Source organism: Schistocerca cancellata, chromosome 3 (assembly GCF_023864275.1).
Source record: "Schistocerca cancellata isolate TAMUIC-IGC-003103 chromosome 3, iqSchCanc2.1, whole genome shotgun sequence".
NCBI classification, from domain to species: Eukaryota; Metazoa; Arthropoda; class Insecta; order Orthoptera; family Acrididae; genus Schistocerca; species Schistocerca cancellata.
Genome location: NC_064628.1, coordinates 13,426,353 through 13,448,113, shown reverse-complemented (window position 1 = coordinate 13,448,113; position 21,761 = coordinate 13,426,353). Strand labels below are relative to the sequence as shown.

Here is a 21,761-nt window from a genome sequence, read left to right as displayed (position 1 = left end):
ACATACACAAGTCGCTACAATGTGCGACCTTCGGTTGTTAGTGCTCGTAGTGAAGGAAACATTGGTGCCATCCTCCATACAATTACGACTTGGCCTCATCCGATTCTCATCTGTTTGCAAAGCTTAAAGAACACCTTCGAGGGCCTCACTTCGATAGTGATGGAGCGATGCAAGCAGAGGTGAGGTTGTGGGTCCGTCAACAAAGTCAAACATCGTACTGTGACGATGTCAACAAACTATTGCCTGCTTGGGGGAAACGGGTTCGTCCCCAAGGTGACTGTGTTGAGACAAAAAAATATGTAGACATGAAGAATAAAGATGTAGAATGTTAACAAGGTTGTTTTATTTAAAAAGCTTTCAGAATTTTCATGTTAAAAATTGAGAGGCATTAATTTTCAGGGGGCCCATGTTTACACATAATTAAAATTGCACGGAAACCTCAGAGCACGAGTCCTATTCCCACTTCTCCCTTTTTCCCGCATTAATGTCCTTTTGTGCCTGTTTTGGTCTAAAGAGGGTGGCTGTTTTGGGTGTGTGAGTCTTGAAATCTACTTGGAAGGGTATTCTCCGCCTTTGGAAAATGTTGACGTGCTTTTTCTCGTATTAACCACGTTTGCGTAATGTATGAGGTAGAAATGCTTTTCTCGACGACCAGCGCCTAGATGAGGGCGGGGGATCGTGTGAAAATCTCACTGAGGCTGACCAACACAACCGACTCGAAACATTTCGGGTCGAATAGAGATAGAACTCGCCCTCCGACCCCTCCCACTATCCGACAATCAGTACTGAATAGCCACCTCATCGGTTTAACTATTTTCTTATCGGGAAGTACCATGAAACATTTATGTATACACTAGCCACCTCATCGGTTTAACTGTTTTCTTATTGGGAAGGACCATGAAACATTACATATCTTTATCCATCGCTTCCAATCTTTCCTTACTATCTTTATCCATCGCTTCCAATCTTTCCTTAGTTTCCCTATCTCTCTCCTTATTATCTTTATCCATCCTCTGTAAAAACTGCAATAGCACATTGTCATTTGCTACTTTCGGTGCGCTTACCTCGTTCGCCTGAGAAACTGTAGCTTCGCTAAGGGTAGTTACACTTTCACTGCATACCTGACCTAGTCCCGGCTCGCCCGCGTCGTCGGGAAAAGCCCCCAATTGTGGACAAAGCCCGCTGCCTACAGGATCACCTAGCCGCAGTCCGCTGACCAATTCAGCCCCTTCCGAGTGTTTGCTGTTCTCGCTCATTAACCCAAGGTCGACACCTACTTCCTGTTCCACTGCTACGTTCACCCCAGAATCACTCTCCTCCATGGTGACTACACTTTTCGACTGCGACCTAGTTACTACGGACATTACGCAAAAAAAAAAAAAATTATACAACGATCTTCCAGCCTTGGACGATATAGCAATTAATTACAAAAAAATAAAAGATCCTCACCAATGCAGAAAGAAATTGCAGACAAATAAATTTTACTTCTTAGCGCTATAACAATATATCCTATCAAAAAAAAAAATCTTAACAGCAAAATCCTGCAAGGGTCGAATTATGAGAGGCACCCACATGCCTTGCTCATACTGTGGCATCAAGCAGTCAGGCCTGCAAGATGAGTGGTCTGCCAAGCGAGTGGATTCATTCTTATTTATCGAGTAACATGAACTCTCGTACTCACAAATAAGTTACAAATTATCCTCCTGTATGAATATTACGCAACGGAAACGCACATCTCACTATTAGTAATTTACAGAACACTGACTGTTCACTACGCACTGGCAATACCACATTTTCTTTCTTATTTAACGGCTTTGATCAACACGTGGCCGTCGCACTGAATATGAATGGCGTACACATTATAAATTCTGGATATCGTGACAACATACAATTCGAAGGAAAAGGCCACCAATCTTTTTTCTTTTCACTATTTTATTTATTCCGATAAATTCTATAACCTAAACACACAAATTCTATAACCTACAACAATACCACATGAGAAATTCCGCCCAGTGGGCGTGGCTTTTCATTGGTGACTCTCTATCTTATGGTTTCGTAATTATTTAACGCTACAGTGCACTTTCTGGATAGGATGGTGCATCTTTTGCTATATCTCACACTTTGACTCTCACAACCATCATCACGAAACTTTCCTCCAGACCGAGCGGTACAAAAGGAACATGCATAACCCACTACCTCTGAAACTACCTTGCTACTCTCCCATGCAAACCACACATACTTAAATTACATGACATACACCACACTGCAACATGCAATACAACACAAGGAATAGTCACAACATTATAATCACATCACTTCCAGCTTTCCCACTTCAATTAGTATTTATCCCGGTTTCACACGACACTGCCCCACTTCGTAATTTTTCTTTCCTCCTATGAACTCTGGAGGATAAAAGCACGTCTTCGTGTGCACTGCAATCCAAGTGGCGTTGCTGGATAGACGGCTGACTCACCTTGGTTCTCTCTCAGAGTATTATAGTTTGAATCAAGCGTCACATGGAAACATAACACGCAAAGTAATATTAAGAACACAGTCCTCAACTGATACCATGGACGAGTACTCCTCTTTATCCTTTGTCTCATACACAGATTGAGACTCACACAGTACTCACCACGTGGAAGTACTCGTCTCCAATTTCAAGTCCTGCACACGCCATTTCTTAAATATCTCCAACTTATAGTACACACGCTAGTAATTCAGCTTAACTTAAGCAATCGGAAGTATTTCAAATTATTGCTACATGTGGTTTCATTGTGACCGTTGGTCACCTCCTAAGATTACTACGATCCCCTTAATATTACCTGCCTGACATTTAACTCTCCCCACAAAAGTTCCTGAAATAGAGAAATTATCATTCCAAACTACTCTTAAGTATTTCAAATGCATACCCTGGCTCCACTCTTTTGTCTTTATGGAGCAAACCTAAGACAGCTCTTACCAACACTAGATCCAGCGGCAGAGTGCTGAAACATGGCCGTTCTTCAGGTCATCTCGCACCTCTGCCGAAGTGGGGGAGCACCTTGCTACCGTATTGGTCAGCCACGTTTCAGGCGCTCAAAGCTCCGGTAAATTTCATCTCTTTGGCTCCACCATAGGTGACCAAAAGAACGTTTCAAAGATGATCATATATTCACATTCACTATCTGCAGTTAGCAGACGACCACACATTCATTCATTTCACAGATCTCACCAAACTGGATGTAGGGATTTATTTTGTGGGAGTGCACATGTGATCAATTAAATAAATAAATTGTCATTCTTTCCCACACTAGTATCCGGCTTCACTGTATTAATTGAAATTGAGTTATTTATACAAAAAATATGTTGTACTGACAAGAATAATGAAGTATGTTATACCTATTTTCAATGTCGGGCGGTACTGTACCCTTCCAACGTCATATTCAAGCCATGAAGTGATAATTAAATCAAGGCCCTAAGCTGTCGACAGGAGTTGATATGCATCAATGGGGACAGTTGTAAATGTGTGCCCCGACCGGGACTCGGACCCGGGATCTCCTGCTTACATGGCAGACGCTCTATGCATCTGAGTCATGTAGTGTGTGGCCATTAAGTTGGGAATGTGGGTACCACGGGGAGTGTGCAAGGGATAAATCCCTGCAGTCGCACTGTCCTCTGTGCCCTCGGTGGCTCAGTTGGATAGAGCGTCTGCCATGTAAGCAGGAGGTCCCAGTTTCGAGTCCCGGCTGGGGCACACATTTTCAACTGTCCCCGTTGATGTACTGTATATCAACGCCTGTCGACAGCTTAGGACCTTGATTTAATTGTCATTTCATTCTAAGAGAGCTGCATGGTCACCGAAAGAACAGATACCACCTTCATATATTCAAACCACTTACGGGGGTGCAGCCGAGCGATGTCTTCCACAACTGCCGATATTTCAACAGCCCGTCAATTTCAAGGCAAAAATGCAACCAGAGAACGCTGTGCAAGGAATTTAAACCGTCGATAGGCTTGGCTACGCCGACGTGAATCATAATACTGCATATTCACAAAGGCAAGATACACAAACACGTCATAAACAACTAGCACCTCCAGATAACCAACAATGATCAACATCATAAATTGTCGATAGTGTATATTAATTACCAACGGTTGAGCTGACTTTATTAACTCTGCCCCTCTGTTGTTTGAGCAGGAAGAGAGGAGGTTTCCACGCAGAATTTAAGCAAACCCCTCCGTCTCCATTTATAAAGTCAATATCAACTGCTTCTTCAATAACACTATCTCATTAGCTGGAAGTGCACCCCACAATCTCTATGTTGTTATATTCCATAGGACGACCGGTAACAAGGCAATGTTCTGCAAGTGCTGATTTGCTCGTCTGTTTTTTGCGTGACGCTTATGTCCTATTCATCGGCTCTCCACGGTCCTGATGGTCTGACCAACATATCACATGCCACAACCGCAAAGGAAACGGTAGATAACCGCCCTGCGCAAACCAATATCATGCTTTACAGACCATACAAAGGCTGTAATCTTAGATGATGGTCACACTTTGCGTTGAGTTAACTAACATATTTGGAATTGCGTTAAATTCCACGTACGATTTTCTCTATGACAGTTTCATGTGTAAAGAGATGTAGTCCTTTGTTACCTGAAATCCGCATGCTTTGTAGGATTTTCTCAGTCGGAAAAAAAAACATGGTACCCCAATAGAGCCGCGCGGAGTGACCGTGCGGTTTGAGTCGCCATGCGTGGGTTGCTCTGCCCCTCCTGCAGGAGGTTCAAGTCCTTCCTCGAGTATGGGTGTGTGAGTTGTTCTTAGCATAAGTTAGTTTATGTAGCGTGTAAGTCTAGGGACCGATGACCTCAGCAAAAAATGGTTCAAATGGCTCTGAGCACTATGGGACTCAACTTCTGAGGTCATCAGTCCCCTAGAACTTAGAACTACTTAAACCTAACTGACCTAAGGACATCGCACACATCCATGCCCGAGGCAGGATTCGAACCTGCGACCGTAGCGGCCTCACGGTTCCAGACTGAAGCGCCTAGAACCGCTCGGCCACTTCGGCCGGCTGACCTCAGTAGTTTGGTCCCTTAGGAATCCACACACATTTGAACAATTGAACCCTGATACAGACGCTTTGTTGTCTGTCATACACGAAACATATTCGCAGTGACGAATACGAACAACCATCAGCTGTACGCAAGGGAATGACGATAATGACAATTTGTACCAGACCGGGACTCGAACCTGGGTTTCCCGCTCACCGCGAGTGCTGGCCTTTCCAGTCGACTATCCGAGCACGACTCACGGACAGGTCCAAATGTCGTCGTCCCTGCGTCACAACCTACACTTGTACACACTTTATGTAACTTACGTACGGAAGATGACATTTTAATTGAAAGTCGCGTGCCTGGTACCGGCGGATACCTACGACATTGTGTTATTAAGGAGGACGATGCAGTGCAGGCACTGCATTATCGTATTACTGACTGTCCGTCAGTCACTCTGTCTGTCCGACTGCTAAGACCCCTTTTTTTTAGGGATGTTTAGAGGTGACACGTTGAAATTTATGTCACTTGATAAGGTCTAGGGCCCCTTGGCGGTGTGAAAACTTGAAGGTTCGAAGTCAATGGAATCCAAAGATACGGCCATTTACATCACAATTTCGATACCCGCAAACGCCCTCATCTAAACTTACAGGGCCTTTCCCGTCGATCTAGAATCATAAAAATTTGGCAAGAAGCACGGAAAATTGTTAATTTGTAATTATATCTCATAAAAAAATATTTATTTTGCCATTTGGTGTCCATCTGTTTGTCCGTCCGTCTTTTAACATCGCTTTTTCTTATGAACACGTAGAGGTATCAAGTTCAAATACTAAGGAGTACGGTCTCTTGGCGGTGAAAATGTTTTAAGCTTTTAAGTCAAGGCAGCCACAAGATACGGTCATATCTGTCACATATTTTGATACTCGGAAAGTCACTCATCATGACCGTCCTGTATGTGAAATACCCACAGACATGTTGCGACTGGTGGTCCACTGGTAAGGCGAGTGCCAGCAAACCGGTACGTCGCGAGGTCGATTCTCGCTTTAACGTACGTAGCCTTCACCTCTGAACTATGTTGACTAGTCGCCAGAAACAACACGTAGTTCGGCTTCCACGTTAAACTGTAGACCACCTTCCCGTGGGAGGATTTTTTTTTTTTTTTTTTTTTTTTTTTCGTCAGTGTACTGACTGGTTTGATGCGGCCCGCATCACGAATTCCTTTCCTGTGCTAACCTCTTCATCTCAGAGTAGCACTTGCAACCTACGTCCTCAATTATTTGCTTGACGTATTCCAATCTCTGTCTTCCTCTACAGTTTTTGCCCTCTACCGCTCCCTCTAGTACCATGCAAGTCATTCCCTCATGTCTTAGCAGATGTCCTATCATCCTGTCAGTTCTCCTTATCAGTGTTTTCCACATATTCCTTTCCTCTCCGATTCTGCGTAGAACCTCCTCATTCCTTACCTTATCAGTCCACCTAATTTTCAACATTCGTCTGTAGCACCACATCTCAAATGCTTCGATTTTCTTCTGTTCCGGTTTTCCCACAGTCCATGTTTCACTACCGTACAATGCTGTACTCCAGACGTACATCCTCAGAAATTTCTTCCTCAAATTAAGGCCGGTATTTGATATTAGTAGACTTCTCTTGGCCAGAAATGCCTTTTTTGCCATAGCGAGTCTGCTTTTGATCTCCTCCTTGCTCCGTCCGTCATTGGTTATTTTACTGCCTAGGTAGCAGAATTCCTTAACTTCATTGACTTCGTGACCATCAATCCTGATGTTAAGTTTCTCGCTGTTCTCATTTCTACTACTTCTCATTAGCTTCGTCTTTCTCCGATTTACTCTCAAACCATACTGTGTACTCATTACACTGTTCATTCCGTTCAGCAGATCATTTAATTCTTCTTCAGTTTCACTCAGGATAGCAATGTCACCAGCGAATCGTATCATTGATATCCTTTCACCTTGTATTTTAATTCCACTCCTGAACCTTTCTTTTATTTCCATCATTGCTTCCTCGATGTACAGATTGAAGAGTAGGGGCGAAAGGCTACAGCCTTGTCTTACACCCTTCTTAATACGAGCACTTCGTTCTTGATCGTCCACTCTTATTATTCCCTCTTGGTTGTTGTACATATTGTATATGACCCGTCTCTCCCTATAGCTTACCCCTACTTTTTTCAGAATCTCGAACAGCTTGCACCATTTTATATTGTCGAACGCTTTTTCCAGGTCGACAAATCCTATGAAAGTGTCTTGATTTTTCTTTAGCCTTGCTTCCATTATTAGCCGTAATGTCAGAATTGCCTCTCTCGTCCCTTTACTTTTCCTAAAGCCAAACTGATTGTCACCTAGCGCATTCTCAATTTTCTTTTCCATTCTTCTGTATATTATTCTTGTAAGCAGCTTCGATGCATGAGCTGTTAAGCTGATTGTGCGATAATTCTCGCACTTGTCAGCTCTTGCCGTCTTCGGAATTGTGTGGATGATGCTTTTCCGAAAGTCAGATGGTATATCGCCAGACTCATATATTCTACACACCAACGTGAATAGTCGTTTTGTTGCCACTTCCCCCAATGATTTTAGAAATTCTGATGGAATGTTATCTATCCCTTCTGCCTTATTTGACCGTAAGTCCTCCAAAGCTCTTTTAAATTCCGATTCTAATACTGGATCCCCTACCTCTTCTAAATCGACTCCTGTTTCTTCTTCTATCACATCAGACAAATCTTCACCCTCATAGAAGCTTTCAATGTATTCTTTCCACCTATCTGCTCTCTCCTCTGCATTTAACAGTGGAATTCCCGTTGCACTCTTAATGTTACCACCGTTGCTTTTAATGTCACCAAAGGTTGTTTTGGCTTTCCTGTATGCTGAGTCTGTCGTTCCGACAATCATATCTTTTCCGATGTCTTCACATTTTTCCTGCAGCCATTTCGTCTTAGCTTCCCTGCACTTCCTATTTATTTCATTCCTCAGCGACTTGTATTTCTGTATTCCTTATTTTCCCGGAACATGTTTGTACTTCCTCCTTTCATCAATCAACTGAAGTATTTCTTCTGTTACCCATGGTTTCTTCGCATCTACCTTCTTTGTACCTATGTTTTCCTTCCCAACTTCTGTGATGGCCCTTTTTAGAGATGTCCATTCCTCTTCAACTGTACTGCCTACTGCGCTATTCCTTATTGCTGTATCTATAGCGTTAGAGAACTTCAAACGTATCTCGTCATTCCTTAGTACTTCCGTATCCCACTTCTTTGCGTATTGATTCTTCCTGACTAAGGTCTTGAACTTCAGCCTATTATTCATCACTACTATATTGTGATCTGAGTCTATATCTGCTCCTGGGTACGCCTAACAATCCAGTATCTGATTTCGGAATATCTGTCTGACCACGATGTAATCTAATTGAAATCTTCCCGTATCTCCCGGCCTTTTCCAAGTATACCGCCTCCTCTTGTGATTCTTGAACAGGGTATTCGCTATTACTAGCTGAAACTTGTTACAGAACTCAATTAGTCTTTCTCCTCTTTCATTCCTTGTCCCAAGCCCATATTCTCCTGTAACCTTTTCTTCTACTCCTTCCCCTACAACTGCATTCCAGTCGCCCATGACTATTAGATTTTCGTCCCCCTTTACATACTGCATTATCCTTTCATTATCCTCATACACTTTCTCTATCTGTTCATCTTCAGCTTGCGACGTCGGCATGTATACCTGAACTATCGTTGTCGGTGTTGGTCTGCTGTCGATTCTGATTAGAACAACCCGGTCACTGAACTGTTCACAGTAACACACCCTCTGCCCTACCTTCCTATTCATAACGAATCCTACACCTGTTCATCTACATCTACATCTACATCCATACTCCGCAAGCCACCTGACGGTGTGTGGCGGAGGGTACCTTCAGTACCTCTATCGGTTCTCCCTTCTATTCCAGTCTCGTATTGTTCGTGGAAAGAAGGATTGTCGGTATGCCTCTGTGTGGGCTCTAATCTCTCTGATTTTATCCTCATGGTCTCTTCGCGAGATATACGTAGGAGGGAGCAATATACTGCTTGACTCTTCGGTGAAGGTATGTTCTCGAAACTTTGACAAAAGCCCGTACCGAGCTACTGAGCGTCTCTCCTGCAGAGTCTTCCACTGGAGTTTATCTATCATCTCCGTAACGCTTTCGCGATTACTAAATGATCCTGTAACGAAGCGCGCTGCTCTCCGTTGGATCTTTATTTCTTGTATCAACCCTATCTGGTACGGATCCCACACTGCTGAGCAGTATTCAAGCAGTGGGCGAACAAGCGTACTGTAACCTACTTCCTTTGTTTTCGGATTGCATTTCCTTAGGATTCTTCCAATGAATCTCAGTCTGGCATCTGCTTTACCGACAATCAACATTATATGATCATTCCATTTTAAATCACTCCTAATGCGTACTCCCAGATAATTTATGGTATTAACTGCTTCCAGTTGCTGACCTGCTATTTTGTAGCTAAATGATAAAGGATCTATCTTTCTGTGTATTCGCAGCACATTACACTTGTCTACATTGAGATTCAGTTGCCATTCCCTGCACCATGCGTCAATTCGCTGCAGATCCTCCTGCATTTCAGTACAATTTTCCATTGTTACAACCTCTCGATACACCACAGCATCATCTGCAAAAAGCCTCAGTGAACTTCCGATGTCATCCACCAGGTCATTTATGTATATTGTGAATAGCAACGGTCCTATGACACTCCCCTGCGGCACACCTGAAATTACTCTTACTTCGGAAGACTTCTCTCCATTGAGAATAACATGCTGCGTCCTGTTATCTAGGAACTCCTCAATCCAATCACACAATTGGTCTGATAGTCCATATGCTCTTACTTTGTTCAATAAACGACTGTAGGGAACTGTATCGAACGCCTTGCGGAAGTCAAGAAACACGGCATCTACCTGTGAACCCGTGTCTATGGCCCTCTGAGTCTCGTGGACGAATAGCGCGAGCTGGGTTTCACATGACCGTCTTTTTCGAAACCCATGCTGATTCCTACAGAGTAGATTTCTAGTCTCCAGAAAAGTCATTATACTCGAACACAATACGTGTTCCAAAATTCTACAACTGATCGACGTTAGAGATATAGGTCTATAGTTCTGCACATCTGTTCGACGTCCCTTCTTGAAAACGGGGACGACCTGTGCCCTTTTCCAATCCTTTGGAACGCTACGCTCTTCTAGAGACCTACGGTACACCGCTGCAAGAAGGGGGGCAAGTTCCTTCGCGTACTCTGTGTAAAATTGAACTGGTATCCCATCAGGTCCAGAGGCCTTTCCTCTTTTGAGCGATTTTAATTGTTTCTCTATCCCTCTGTCGTCTATTTCGATATCTACCATTTTGTCATCTGTGCGACAATCTAGAGAAGGAACTACAGTGCAATCTTCCTCTGTGAAACAACTTTGGAAAAAGACATTTAGTATCTCGGCCTTTAGTCTGTCATCCTCTGTTTCAGTACCATTTTGGTCACAGAGTGTCTGGACATTTTGTTTTGATCCACCTACCGCTTTGACATAAGACCAAAATTTCTTAGGATTTTCTGCCAAGTCAGTACATAGAATTTTACTTTCGAATTCATTGAACGCCTCTCACATAGCTCTCTTCACACTACATTTCGCTTCGCGTAATTTTTGTTTGTCTGCAAGGCTTTGGCTATGTTTATGTTTGCTGTGAAGTTCCCTTTGCTTCCGCAGCAGTTTTCTAACTCGGTTGTTGAACCACGGTGGCTCTTTTCCATCTCTTACGATCTTGCTTGGCACATACTCATCTAACGCATATTGTACGATGGTTTTGAACTTTGTCCACTGATCCTCAACACTATCAGTACTTGAGACAAAACTTTTGTGTTGAGCCAACAGGTACTCTGAAATCTGCTTTTTGTCACTTTTTCTAAACAGAAAAATCTTTCTACCCTTTTTAATATTCCTATTTACGGCTGAAATCATCGATGCCGTAACCGCTTTATGATCACTGATTCCCTGTTCTGCGTTAACTTTTTCAAATAGTTCGGGTCTGTTTGTCACCAGAAGGTCTAATATGTTATCGCCACGAGTCGGTTCTCTGTTTAACTGCTCAAGGTAGTTTTCAGATAAAGCACTTAAAAAAATTTCACTGGATTATTTGTCCCTGCCACCCGTTATGAACGTCTGAGTCTCCCAGTCTATATCCGGCAAATTAAAATCTCCACCCAGAACTATAACATGGTGGGGAAATCTACTCGAAATATTTTCCAAATTATCCTTCAGGTGCTCAGCCACAACAGCTGCTGAGCCAGGGGGCCTATAGAGACATCCAATTACCATGTTTGAGCCTGCTTTAACCGCGACCTTCACCCAAATCATTTCACATTTCGGATCTCCGTCAATTTCCTTCGATACTATTGCACTTCTTACCGCTATAAACACGCCTCCCCCTTCACTGTTCAGCCTGTCTCTGCGGTATACATTCCAATCTGAGTTTAGGATTTCGTTACTGTTTACGTCTGGTTTCAGCCAACTTTCTGTCCCTAGTACTATATGGGCGTTGTGATCGTTTATTAATGAGAGCAGTTCTGGGACCTTTCTATAGACGCTCCTGCAGTTTACTATTAGCACATTAATATTGTTATTCCCTGTTGCATTTTGCCTACTCCTATCTTGCCGCGTCTCAGGAGGCGTCTTGTCGGGCCTAGGGAGGGGATTCTCTAACCTAAAAAACCCCCATGTGCACTCCACACGTACTCCGCTACCCTTGTAGCCGCTTCCGGCGTGTAGTGCACGCCTGACCTATTCAGGGGGCCCTACATTTCTCCACCCGCTAGCGGAGGTCGAGAAATTTGCACCCCAGATCTCCGCAGAATCGTCTGAGCCTCTGGTTTAAGCCTTCCACTCGGCTCCAAACCAGAGGACCGCGACCGGTTCTGGGAACGATACTGCAAATAGTTAGCTCTGATTTCACCCCGCGAGCGAGGCTTTCCGCCTTCACCAATTCCGCCAACCGCCTGTACGAACTGAGGATGACCTCTGAACCCAGACGGCAGGAGTCATTGGTGCCGACATGAGCAACAATTTGCAGTCGGGTGCACCCAGTGCTCTCTATCGCCGCCGGTAGGGCCTTCTCCACATCTCGGATGAGACCCCCCGGCAAGCAGACTGAATGAACACTGGCCTTCTTCCCCGACCTTCCCGCTATTTCCCTAAGGGGCTCCATCACCCGCCTAACGTTGGAACTCCCAATAACTAATAAACCCCTCCCCCCGTGTGCCTGCTCGGACCTTGCTGAAGGAGCAGCCACATGTCCCCTCACAGGCAGAGCGGGCGATGCCACACGGCCAGCCTCCACATTGACCTTCCGCCTCGTGCGCCGCGAACGCCGCTGAACCCGCCACTCCCCTTGGGGAGAGGGTGGCCCAACCGTGCCCGGTACCCGTGAAGATGTCTCGACAGCAGGGACAGTGGGTGAAGCATGTAATGTATCACCTGGGGTGTACCTTGCGACGCACCAGACTCCCCACTGCCGCTACATTCCGAGGCAGTTATACCATTTTCTGCTGCTGTTGATATTACCCGATACTCATCTGACCAGAAATCCTTGTCTTCCTTCCACTTCACTTCACTGACCCCTACTATATCTAGATTGAGCCTTTGCATTTCCCTTTTCAGATTTTCTAGTTTCCCTACCACGTTCAAGCTTCTGACATTCCACGCCCTGACTCGTAGAACGTTATCCTTTCGTTGATTATTCAATCTTTTTCTCATGGTAACCTCCACCTTGGCAGTCCCCTCCCGGAGATCCGAATGGGGGACTATTCCCGAATCTTTTGCCAATGGAGAGATCATCATGACACTTCTTCAATTACAGGCCACATGTCCTGTGGATACACGTTACGTGTCTTTGATGCAGTGGTTTCCATTGCCTTCTGCATCCTCATGTCGTTGATCATTGCTGATTCTTCCGCATTTAGGGGCAATTTCCCACCCCTAGGACAAGAGAGCGCCCTGGAGCTCTATCCGCTCCTCCGCCCTCTTTGACAAGGCCGTTGGCAGAATGAGGCTGACTTCTTATGCCGGAAGTCTTCGGCCGCCAATGCTGATTATTTATCAAAATTCAGGCAGTGGCGGGGAACGAACCGGGGACCGAAGACGTTTTGATTATGAATCAAAGACGCTACCCCTAGACCACGGGTACAGAAAATACTGGGAGGATAACTCGATTAAATTAGAGACATGCGAGTCGCGGAAATGGTGTCCAATGAAAAGACCAGCACCAGTCGCACGGCACTGCTGTTGTTACCTACATATGTAATTAACTTTATACAGAATCCTCAGAGTGCGAGTCAGACTCGCGCTTGTCCAACTTTTTTTGTGTGTAGACGATGGTTTTTCGCTATTTAGTCTCAAGGTAGTAAGACTGTAAACAGGTTTTTCAAATGTTCAAATGTGTGTGAATTCCCAAGGGACCAAACTGCTGAGGTCATCTGTCACTAGACTTACACACTACTAAAGCTAACTTATGCTAAGGACAACACACACACCCATGCCCGAGGGAGGACTCGAACCTCTGACGGGGGGGCCGCGCGAACCGTGATATGGCGCCTCAAACCGCGCGGTCACTCCGCGCCGCAAACAGCTTTTTAGGACCTTTGAATTCAATACCCCCAAATATTCGCACCGAGCGAGGTGGCGCAGTGGTTATCACACTGGACCCGCATTCGGGAGGACGACTGTTCAAACCCGCGTCTGGCCATCCTGATTTAGGTTTTCCGTCATTTCCATCAGTCGCTTCAAGCAAATGCCGCTATATTAAAATGTAAACTTTCACGGCCGGAAATATCATGTCCATTATAATTATCCGGGCTGTTATGCCGTGGTCGGTTGATGAATTCTGTGGTGATTCCCAACGTTTCGTCTCCGACTGCGGGAGACATCTTCAAGGGGGTCCGTAGCTTGATGGAAGGTCCAACACACACACTGGCTCGCTACTGACTGCCGCTAAATTCCGTATCCGCGCGCCCCCGCGCCGCGGCGTGACGTCACGTGTTTTGGAAACGTCAGTGCAATTGGCCGCTGTCCGTCGCCGTCGATCGCCGTTGCCGTCACCCAGTAGTGGACGAGTGGTACACATCTTCTTTAACACCGGCATCCATATACCGTTTAATTTGACGCCCTCCTCCTTTCGGTTGAAATTATTTGGGTGTTTAGCGATTTCGATTGCCTCCCTGTAGAGCCTTTCGTAGTATCCGCTCGTGGCCGCTAGTACTTGCGTCTCCTCGAAACGAATATTGTGGTTCCCTGGCTGGAAAGCATGCTCCGCAACAGCTGATCGTTCCGTTTCTCCTCGTCTACAATTTCCCTTGTGCTCTTCCAAACGTGTAGAAACAGTTCTTTTGGTGGTACCGACATAAACATCACCACAGCTGCATGGGATCCTATACACTCCAGATTTTTCCAATGGTTTGCGAGCGTCCTTGGCAGGCATAAGGTATTCCTGTATCTTCCTGGTGGGCTTGTAAATTACGGTAATATTCCGCTTCGTCAAGATCCTCCCTATTCTTTCCGTTACATTTTTAACGAACGGCAGGAAAACCTTAGATTTTGCAGTAGCCTGTACGTCAGTATGATTTCTGCGTGGCTGCCTCAACGCACGTTTTATTTCGGCGGACGAATATCCGTTCTTCGTTAGTGCATTGTGGAGATGTTCCATCTCAGCGTCGAGCAAGTCAGGTTCACAAATATTTCTAGCTCTGTCCGCTAACGTCTTGATAACACCCCGCTTCTGTTGTGGGTGGTGGTTCGAATCCCGGTGCAAATAACGGTCCGTGTGCGTGGGTTTGCGGTACACTGAGTGGCCCAAACTACCATTTTCGTTTCTAAACACAAGCACATCGAGGAAATGTAGTTTGCCGTCTACCTCCTCCTCCATTGTAAACTGAATTCTTGAGTTTATACTGTTCAGATGTTCGTGGAACCGGCTTAGTTCCTCCCTACCATGTCTCCACAACACAAACGTGTCATCCACGTATCGGAACCATACATTTGGTTTCTTGCTGGCAGTACCTAAGGCCTGTTCTTCGAATTTCTCCAGAAAGAAGTTTGCAATTACGGGACTTAGGGGGCTTCCCATAGCCACGCCATCCGTTTGCTCATAAAACTGTTCATTCCACTTGAAGTATGTGGTCGTCAAACAACACTTAAACAGCTCTAAAATATCGGCAGGAAAAATTCGATCCAGCTGTTCCAATACATCATTAAGTGGAACCGTGGTAAACAGCGATACCACATCGAAGCTGACCAATATGTCCTCCGGCTGGACCACTATGCCATTCAATCAGCTGATGAAATGTGTCGAATTCTTTATATAAGAGTCCGAACGGCCCACATGTGGTTTTAACAGCGTAGTCAAAAACTTGGCTAACGAGTAGGTGGGCGAACCAATGGCAGTTAGTATCGGTCTTAACGGAACATTTTCTTTATGAATTTTGGGCAATCCATAAAGCCTCGGTGGTAGCGCAACCGAACTGCAGAGACCTTTCCGTACACTCTCTTCAATGGAGGACTTTTTTATTAACCGCGACACAGTTCTGAGAACGTTGTTAGTGGGGTCCTTATTCAGCTTCCTATATGCTTGCGGATCCAGTAGATCCGTAATTTTTCTCTGATAGTCGGCCACATCCATAACCACCGTTGCGCTTCCTTTGTCAGCTGGGAGAACCAAAATACTATCGTCGTCATTCAGGAGTTTTAAAGCTCTTCTCTCACCCACAGTTATATTACTTTTCGGCGGTTTTGCATTGGCTAATATTCTCACTGTTTCTATACGGATCTCTTCAGCTGTTACAGAATCTACAATGCGAATTCCTGCTTCTACATTGGCTATAATTTCTTCCGTGGGCACAAAACGGAGTGTATAGGATCCCATGCAGCTGTGGTGATGTTTATGTCGGTACCACCAAAAGAACTGTTTCTACACGTTTGGAAGAGCACAAGGGAAATTGTAGAAGAGGAGAAACGGAACGATCAGCTGTTGCGGAGCATGCTTTCCAGCCAGGGAACTACAATATTCGTTTCGAGGAGACGCAAGTACTAGCGGCCACGAGCTGATACTACGAAAGGCTCTACAGGGAGGCAATCGAAATCGCTAAACACCCAAATAATTTCAACCGAAAGGAGGAGGGCGTCAAATTAAACGGTATATGGATGCCGGTGTTAAAGAAGATGTGTACCACTCGTCCACTACTGGGTGATGGCAACGGCGATCGACGGCGACGGACAGCGGCCAATTGCACTGACGTTTTCAAAACACGTGACGTCACGCCGCGGCGCGGGGGCGCGCGGACACGGGATTTAGCGGCAGTCAGTAGCGAGCCAGTGTGTGTGTTGGACCTTCCATCAAGCTACGGACCCCCTTGAAGATGTCTCCCGCAGTCGGAGACGAAACGTTGGGAATCACCACAGAATTCATCAACCGACCACGGCATAACAGCCCGGATAATTATAATGGACATGATATTTCCGGCCGTGAAAGTTTACATTTTAGTATCAGACGCCTCTACGGGGAGGTTATGTCAAGAGAAGTGCGACGCCTGGAAGGACTCCAGAAGAAGAGAGTGCAGCTTTTGTGTTCCCTCACATTCCTGTCTCGTTGCAGAGCCGTCGGCGTTATACCGAAGTTTCTGAAGATAAAGCGACTGTTCTATTCGGGAAAGGCACAACGCATTTTCAAACGGACTGAGGAGGCCTTACTACGAGAGCGCATTCAGCAGACCCGACGGGACTTGGCAAGCACAAACTGTAAGTTAATGTCTCTCCATATTACGATCAGTAATAAACTGTGCAGCGGTGACTGGGATAAAATTGATAGACTACTGCATGATACCATGGGGAAGCGTATGTTGACGACGTCTAGTAGACAGAAGAAGAAGTTTGATAATTTGCTACCTAATCAGACTGTTCGGCATTTAGACGTTTCCCGGACCGTTATCAATTTGTCCAAACGTTCGTTATCTGACGATGAGACATCTGTGCTTGCCAAGGGAGGAAATTTTGCTGTTAGTCCGCGTTTTGTGCCCACGGAAGAAATTATAGCCAATGTAGAAGCAGGAATTCGCAGTGTAGATTCTGTAACAGCTGAAGAAATCCGTATAGAAACAGTGAGAATATTAGCCAATGCAAAACCGCCGAAAAGTAATATAACTGTGGGTGAGAGAAGAGCTTTAAAACTCCTGAATGACGACGATAGTATTTTGGTTCTCCCAGCTGACAAAGGAAGCGCAACGGTGGTTATGGATGTGGCCGACTATCAGAGAAAAATTACGGATCTACTGGATCCGCAAGCATATAGGAAGCTGAATAAGGACCCCACTAACAACGTTCTCAGAACTGTGTCGCGGTTAATAAAAAAGTCCTCCATTGAAGAGAGTGTACGGAAAGGTCTCTGCAGTTCGGTTGCGCTACCACCGAGGCTTTATGGATTGCCCAAAATTCATAAAGAAAATGTTCCGTTAAGACCGATACTAACTGCCATTGGTTCGCCCACCTACTCGTTAGCCAAGTTTTTGACTACGCTGTTAAAACCACATGTGGGCCGTTCGGACTCTTATATAAAGAATTCGACACATTTCATCAGCTGATTGAATGGCATAGTGGTCCAGCCGGAGGACATATTGGTCAGCTTCGATGTGGTATCGCTGTTTACCACGGTTCCACTTAATGATGTATTGGAACAGCTGGATCGAATTTTTCCTGCCGATATTTTAGAGCTGTTTAAGTGTTGTTTGACGACCACATACTTCAAGTGGAATGAACAGTTTTATGAGCAAACGGATGGCGTGGCTATGGGAAGCCCCCTAAGTCCCGTAATTGCAAACTTCTTTATGGAGAAATTCGAAGAACAGGCCTTAGGTACTGCCAGCAAGAAACCAAATGTATGGTTCCGATACGTGGATGACACGTTTGTGTTGTGGAGACATGGTAGGGAGGAACTAAGCCGGTTCCACGAACATCTGAACAGTATAAACTCGAGAATTCAGTTTACAATGGAGGAGGGAGTAGACGGCAAACTATATTTCCTCGATGTGCTTGTGTTTAGAAACGAAAATGGTAGTTTGGGCCACTCAGTGTACCGCAAACCCACGCACACGGACCGTTATTTGCACCGGGATTCGAACCACCACCCACAACAGAAGCGGGGTGTTATCAAGACGTTAGCGGACAGAGCTAGAAATATTTGTGAACCTGACTTGCTCGACGCTGAGATGGAACATCTCCACAATGCACTAACGAAGAACGGATATTCGTCCGCCGAAATAAAACGTGCGTTGAGGCAGCCACGCAGAAATCATACTGACGTACAGGCTACTGTAAAATCTAAGGTTTTCCTGCCGTTCGTTAAAAATGTAACGGAAAGAATAGGGAGGATCTTGACGAAGCGGAATATTACCGTAATTTACAAGCCCACCAGGAAGATACAGGAATACCTTAGGCCTGCCAAGGACGCTCGCAAACCATTGGAAAAATCTGGAGTGTATAGGATCCCATGCAGCTGTGGTGATGTTTATGTCGGTACCACCAAAAGAACTGTTTCTACACGTTTGGAAGAGCACAAGGGAAATTGTAGAAGAGGAGAAACGGAACGATCAGCTGTTGCGGAGCATGCTTTCCAGCCAGGGAACTACAATATTCGTTTCGAGGAGACGCAAGTACTAGCGGCCACGAGCTGATACTACGAAAGGCTCTACAGGGAGGCAATCGAAATCGCTAAACACCCAAATAATTTCAACCGAAAGGAGGAGGGCGTCAAATTAAACGGTATATGGATGCCGGTGTTAAAGAAGATGTGTACCACTCGTCCACTACTGGGTGATGGCAACGGCGATCGACGGCGACGGACAGCGGCCAATTGCACTGACGTTTTCAAAACACGTGACGTCACGCCGCGGCGCGGGGGCGCGCGGATACGGAATTTAGCGGCAGTCAGTAGCGAGCCAGTGTGTGTGTTGGACCTTCCATCAAGCTACGGACCCCCTTGAAGATGTCTCCCGCAGTCGGAGACGAAACGTTGGGAATCACCACAGAATTCATCAACCGACCACGGCATAACAGCCCGGATAATTATAATGGACATAAATGCCGCTATGGTTGATTAGAAAGGGCATGGCCGACTCCCTTCTCCACTCTTTCCTAATCAGGTGGGACCGATGACTTGGCTGTTTGGTCCCTCCCCAGAATCAACCAACCAGCCAAACAATCGTTTCGCTACAGGAGGAAGGTTGATGGTACATTAGGACGTGTCGTTTATTGGAAGCCATCTCTCTGTAGTTTGTATTTTCAGGCTCATAGGTGTCATGAAATGGAGCATCTATATTTTTCACTTTCATTTACTTACATGTGGGACGACGAATTTAAGAGGTGCATTCAAGTTCTAAGGCTTTCGATTTTTTTTCTCCAGACTGCAAAGAGATAGAAACATGCGCATTGTTTTAAAATGAGACCGCGTTCCTTGTCAATACGTCCCAGAGATGGCAGCACCGTACGGCAGATGCAATTTTACCGCCAGCGGCGAGAATGAGAACTGTTTTAAATACTTAAAATGGCGACGTTTTCCTTACTTGAACAGCGTGCAATCGTTTGTTTTCTGAATTTGCGTGGTGTGAAACCAATTGAAATTCATTGACAGTTGAAGGAGACATGTGGTGATGGAGTTACGGATGTGTCGAAAGTGCGTTCGTGGGTGCGACAGTTTAATGAAGGCAGAACATCGTGTGACAACAAACCGAAACGTCGGGCTCGCACAAGCCGGTCTGACGACACGATCGAGAAAGTGGAGAGAATTGTTTTGGGGGATCGCCGATTGACTGTTGAACAGATCGCCTCCAGAGTTGGCATTTCTGTGGGTTCTGTGCACACAATCCTGCATGACGACCTGAAAATGCGAAAAGTGTCATCCAGGTGGGTGCCACGAATGCTGACGGACGGCCACAGGGCTGCCCGTGTGGCATGTTGTCGAGCAATGTTGATGCGCAACGACAGCACGAATGGGACTTTCTTTTCGTCGGTTGTGACAATGGATGAGACGTGGATGCCATTTTTCAATCGAGAAACAAAGCGCCAGTCAGCTCAATGGAAGCACACAGATTCACCACCAGCAAAAAAATTTAGGGTAACCGCCAGTGCTGAAAAAATGATGGTGTCCATATTCTGGGGCGTAATCCTTACCTATTGCGTTCCAAAGGGCACTACGGTAACAGGTGCATCCTACGAAAATGTTTTGATGAACAAATTCCTTCCTGCACTGCAACAAAAACGTCCGGGAAGGGCTGCACGTGTGCTGTTTCACCGAGACAACGCACCCGCACATCGAGCTAACGTTACGCAACAGTTTCTTCGTGATAACAACTTTGAAGTGATTCCTCATGCTCCCTACTCACCTGACCTGGCTCCTAGTGACTTTTGGCTTTTTCCAACAATGAAAGACACTCTCCGTGGCCGCACATTCACCAGCCGTGCTGCTATCGCCTCAGCGATTTTCCAGTGGTCAAAACAGACTCCTAAAGAAGCCTTCGCCGCTGCAATGGAATCATGGCGTCAGCGTTGTGAAAAATGTGTACGTCTGCAGGGCGATTACGTCGAGAAGTAACGCCAGTTTCATCGATTTCGGGTGAGTAGTTAATTAGAAAAAAAATCAGAGGCCATAGAACTTGAATGCACCTCGTATTACGGATTTTATATATACCTACGTACCTGAATAATTGGGACAGTTAATTTTATTTGTAGTTATAGAAACCGCTTTTATAGACTCAGCGTGAGTGGCTATTTCGTACCTTGGTTCACAGGGCCCACGTCGTCTCAACCCATGGAAGTTTTCTCCCGAGTTGTCCCGTACGGAAGTTAGCTTTCGCCAGAATACTTAATGAGAGACATATCAGACGCCGGTTGCGCTATCGGTCAACGGTGAATCGGGTGAATATTGACATTAACGAGGTGGCCTCTGACAGGGGGGGGGGGGGTCCCCAGCGGTGGGATCGACTTTTTTTTTTTTAAACCATCTACACGGTTTTCTAACTTAAGATCCCAGGTATCACACACTGCAGCCATTCATCCTCGGAAGTCCTCATTTGCGAGTAATTGACGAAAAGAAATGTCGCAATTTTATGTATCACTCAAAAGCGTTAAAAAGACGTGTCAAGGAGTCTGGTTGCTTGTCGTAATGGGTACGATAATAGCTGTCCTTTCTTGCATCATTTTAATCGTAGTGCGCCATTTTATATTAGCTCTCATTTTTATTTCTACCATTCTTATTCGACTTCAAATCTTTGTTCATCTGTTCTTAGTTAATCTAATGCAGTAATTTCGATTTAATTTCTTTTGTTTCACCGCTCTGTTTTTTCGTCTACATTATTGAGCTCATTATATCCGTTCCTCATTTTGTTTGAATTTTGTTATACTTACAAATCCTTGTTTCATTTAAATCTTCATCTGCCTTATTTTGTCCATGGTGCAATAGGTATTTTCCTTATGTTTTAAATGTGTGTATGCAAAAAAAAAAAAAAAAAAAACTGCGCACCTGGTATCGAAAAATACATTTTTCACAGCACTAGACAGTCAATATAAATAAATTATATGGTTTTTTTGTTTTTTAACTGATACATGCTATTTTCAAATAAAGAGTATTATTATAGATAACTATAGTTACATTCATATTCACAAAAA

General features: G+C 45.1%; 1 non-coding gene across 1 annotated transcript; it reads left to right on the top strand.

Annotated features, from left to right (window-relative positions):
• The first annotated feature begins 3,658 nt into the window (after positions 1 to 3,658).
• Trnat-ugu (transfer RNA threonine (anticodon UGU)) lies at positions 3,659 to 3,733 on the top strand. The gene has a single exon. It is a non-coding gene; the product is annotated as a tRNA-Thr (tRNA).
• Positions 3,734 to 21,761: the final 18,028 nt, after the last annotated feature.